The sequence below is a fragment of the Artibeus jamaicensis genome, unplaced genomic scaffold (genome assembly GCF_021234435.1).
Source record: "Artibeus jamaicensis isolate MK-2021 breed Jamaican fruit bat unplaced genomic scaffold, CSHL_Jam_final contig_332, whole genome shotgun sequence".
Classification (NCBI taxonomy): Eukaryota; Metazoa; Chordata; class Mammalia; order Chiroptera; family Phyllostomidae; genus Artibeus; species Artibeus jamaicensis.
This window is the reverse complement of record NW_026521788.1, coordinates 10421302-10426164: the sequence shown is the minus strand read 5'-3', so window position 1 is coordinate 10426164 and position 4863 is coordinate 10421302. Positions and strand designations below refer to the sequence as shown.

The following is a 4863-nucleotide window of genomic DNA, read 5'->3' as shown; positions in this document are numbered from 1 at the left end:
ACTTTGAATATCCTTTAAATAACAAATTGAATTAATCAAATGAAACATCTATTTTAATTTTCCAACAACAATTCCTTTAATAGCTAGTAAGTCATTAAAATGTGCTTACTTTTGAAGTATAGTTATGTGCATTTGGCAATTATAATATGTCGAAGGGGATTTCAAAGTTCTTCGCCATAGCGAGAAAGCCATTATACAATATGATGTAGAACCTGCTTAAGTGATTCCAAATATAAGTTATCATTAGTATAAAATTTTATAAGGCGAACATTGGTGTTATTAAGCTTGTAGAGAGAAGATCCTGGGAGTTCTCAGTCCCCATAATTGTGTTAACAGTTCCTATCATAAAGTATCAATGGATAGATCAATAGAAGTGTAGCTCTGCATATTTTTCTCTCCTCTTGGTTCTCTTTCTCTGAAGAACCCTAATAGAAACATTCATGTAAAATGTTAACAATATGAGAAACTGGATGTAAAGCATATAGGAGTTATCTGCACTACCTTCATATATCTCCTGTACATTGAATATATTCTACTTGGTTGGCCAAAAAGTCCATTTAGTCTTTTCTGTAAAATCAAAGACACATTTTCATTTTCGCCAATAACTTTATCGATGTGGATATTTTGAGTATATTGGTGTGGTGTGATGTTCATTGTTCTCAGTTAATGTGTCGATTTGATTGCCATCAACTTCAACTGGTTGACCCCATCATGGAGCATTGCCCACAGAGATATCTCCAGCACAGAACTTGGCAAACCACTTTTAACATGTTTGATCAGTCACAACACCTTCTCCATACATTGCACAAATCTTTTTTTGTGTTTCAGTTGCATTTTTACCTTTCTCAAAATAATGATATGCTGAAAATATACAAATATTTTCTTCCATCATCAATATTAAAATGGATACACAAAAACTCACCAGTTTTAATGATTTTTTAAAAATGAACATTGTTATGACAGCTGTTACAATACAATGTAACAAAATTATTTGGAATGAAGTAATGAAGTTAGGGACAACTAAGCACTACTAGAGCCATCTTATGGAAAAGTAAAAAAAAAAAAATCAAGCCTTTTGGCCAACCCAATAATTCAAAAAGATTACTTTTAAAAGGATTTACAAACAAAAAATGTAAAACCTATAAGTTAAAGAAAATGAAGTGTACATCTGCTGCTTCTTAGTTCCTTCATATAAGTATTAAAGATATTACCAACTCAATGCTTGTGAAATGATCTTGTGGATTATCAGAAGAATGCAACATAGAAAATATAAGGAACACCTAAAGCATCCTTACATGTTAGGTGTTATAATAGGAATTTGTAGTGGTATGGGAGAAATCAGGGATTATGAATAAGATAAAAATATGGATTAAATTTCCATTCTCCTCTAGACTCTGGGACCAATTGCTTTTCTTCCTCAGCTTCACTTTTCTAGCCTCTAAAATGAGGCTAATTCCATCTACCTCACAGATGAAATTTGGAGGGTGTTGAACACAAGGTATGTGTTCAGTAAGTGTTAGCCTAAGTTCTTATTTTGTGGTAGGCCTACACAATGTATGGAGTTCCAAGGTAATATAGCTAACAGAAATAATCTATAAGATCTCCTTATTCAGGATCCAGGTCATTTTCTATCAGTGCCCAGGACAGGTGTTTGCACACAGTAATTTTCAGTAACTCTTGAATTAATATATAAATATGTTGATATTATTTGGGGATGTTGAAAATATGCTGAGGTTCCTGTTGAATCTCTATTTTTAAACTATTTAATAACTGCAAAATTAAAGTGGAAGTTATATGTGTACCTATAGTAGTCAATATACTGATGAATAATAGCAGTGCCCCAGAACTCCACTAGAAACATGACAAAGAATAAATTTATTAGAACTATAATGCCACCTTTTTTTCTTGTGAGTGTCACAGGTGTAAAAATGAGAACCTGGAAAATATTCTATGTTTAAAATCTTATTCTTCCCCCCTCTTGTTGTGGGAATACCCTACCCCAGAGATAATTTCACCAAACTCAAATAAAAGCACAGAATAAAGAAAACCAGGTGGAAAAGGTAACCTGGGCCAGTAGAGTCACTTGGTGTGAACAACTAAGGTGCTGAACAAGACTTTCTGTGTCTATTTTTTTACCTTTCTTTCCTCCTTTCTCTTCAGAGAGGCCATCTGAAGTAGCTGGCATGTCCAGTTTCATGAAGCTTGCTTCAATAGCCTGGCTGAAAAATTTTTGGAAGATAGGCAAAGGAGCTTGGTCTGAGTTATCACGCCCCCCCCCATCATTGTCCACAGTGGCAGGAAGGACTAAACTATGTTCCTCTTTCTTTGGAGCAGTTTTGGGCTACACATCTGCTTTTGCTTTTCCAATTCTCATCATCTAGACAAAAGAAGGGGATGGAGAGTCTTCTTTCAGACTCCCAATGCAGAATGAAGGAGTGCTGTGACTGGCAGCAAGTGACACAGAGGCGAGGAGAAAGTTGGCTTGGGGATCTGGACTTCTGCTAAGCAGAGAAACAGCAAAAAGCCTTATGGCCCTTAGTGCTGATGGCACCCAAAGCAAATTCCAAGGAGCAAGTATAGGAGTTGAAGGCAGGGAATTGCTTTAGATTCTCTAGGGGAATGTACACTTCTGGGTAGTTGTCCCATTTCTTGTTCTCTTCCATCTCAATCTTGCTCTCTCCATGGTGTTCCTCCCAAGCTTTGTTGTGGCACTGATGCTTCCGCTTCTCAGTTTCACCTGAGAATATCTCTAAGGTTTCCTTAGAGACCACAAAAGGCTGCAGGGCCAGTTCATAGATGCTGAACTCACAGGTGAGTAGCAAGTGGAACAGGTATCTATGATGCTATAGAACTTCCTCAGGTATGTAGTACCCAATGATCTCTATCACTGTTGTTAAGATCTCAGGGCTCCGCGCCAGGCTGTCATACTCCTTCACAAGGCAGCACACATTCACTGGAGGCAGGAAAATGTAGTGACCATCAATGCTCAGCAAAAGTATGAGCAAAGTGCTGCTGAGGTATGACAAGCTTCAGTTGGTGGTGGGTTCCTGCTGGATGAACTCTGTACAAATGGTCCAGTCTCCAAGACTGTCATGTGCTAAATCTGAGTCATCACAGGCCTCTGATCACCTCTCAGCCTCCAGTTTAGACACTGCTTCCTCTTTCTCAACCAGGCCACCTTGATTTTTAATGTATTACTATTTCGATTTTGGTTCTCATAATACTTTGTGTTAGGAAAAGTTGAATAAAATTTTTAAAATTCAGTGTTATACAATATAAAGTGATGATTTATAATATAGTTGATTATCACTATAAATTCAACCTGTTGTGTTTATTTTAGATCATTAGTTATTAAAACTTCCTCTTAGTAAATTAGTCCCTTCCTCATCATGTTATGTTTCATCAGAATTTACCTAGGTGAGCAACTGTATATGTTCCTATATATCTCCCCTTACCACCTGCCTGGCTGTTCTGCCACATGGCTTCACTTGAAGTCTGCAGCATGTCCATCTGAGCAACAGTTACAAATCAAGATTCATTGACTATCATTCCTGAAATGTCAAAATAACTAACTTTCATTGAAACCAGAAGTAAATTGAAATTTGGTGGAATGAAAAGCCAGATATTGTAGAGCACCAAATCTTGGCTATACGGGGGCTGAGTCACCTAGGTAATTTGATGGCTCACCAAAATCTCTGCATAAGACTTGATGCATGAGTAGGTGGGTACATTGTCATGATGAAGCTATAAATCATCGGATTCCCATGACTGCAGCCTCTGAACCATCTGAGTAATTTCCATGGAGGAATGTTTAAGCTTAATGCAAAATTTGATGCAGATTCATTGCTCTACATGCTCAGCCATTTAGAAAGTGACAGTCACACAGTACACATGGTCATTCAAGGGCATCTCCCTCCCCCACTGACTGGTACAGTCAAGTTGCTGTTATTCATGCATGCACATTCCAGTCCACTCTCTTTGGCTTCCAGGTTACATTGAGGTTGTGCAAACCATTCTTGTTATATTAATAGTGATTGGACTTTTTCTAGACAGACCTCATGTATATAATTTTAATAGCCTCAAGTTGAAATCTCTTTCAAGCCCTAGTGTTGTTGTATGCGGGGAAGTTTTATATCCTTAAATACCATTTCCACTTTGACTGTCGGAGAGTGCACATCAAAATAATAAATATGTTCCCCTTTCAAGTTATACTTGCAATGACACCAAATGCCATTTATTCAATATAAAGATGAACCTCTCTCCTCCATGTCCTTTTCTGCATGAAATTCAATTCCATCACAGTGGGTTTCCATGGGGGAGAGTAGCATTTCACCACTTTCAAAATGTAGAATTGCTGATGCATTGTGATAATAAAAAGCAGACTGAATTTTAGTCAGATTCATAGTATTTTTAAATTCCCTACAGCCAAATGTACTCACTTATCATTTGCACCCATGGTGAGTAGCTCACACCCCATGTTGCTATACCACTGGATAAAATATATAAATCTCTTTGTAATACCAGATTCTATATGTAATTATAATCATATGAACCAGTAATGAAAATAGAGTAAAAAAATAGAAGCTTCTGGTGATATCTCCTATTCAAAGAGGACTTTAGAGAGGAGCTAATGAACAAAATAAACTAGCAAACAAAATAGAACCACAGGCATAGAAACATGGAACAGAATGAATGTGACCAGAGGGATGGAGAGGAAGGGATAATAGTAGAAAGAAGGGGAAGGGATTAGACAAAGAACATGTATGAATGACCCATGGACCTGGCCAACAGTGTGGAAATTGAATGTTAAAGTGGGTGTGAAGGATGAGCAGAGGAGAGAAAAGGGGAGAAATTGGGACAACT

General features: G+C 37.2%; 1 pseudogene; it reads right to left on the bottom strand.

The window, feature by feature from the left end:
* Window positions 1–2079: 2079 nt before the first annotated feature.
* Window positions 2080–3510, bottom strand: LOC119040607 (RING finger protein 10-like; annotated as a pseudogene).
* Window positions 3511–4863: the final 1353 nt, after the last annotated feature.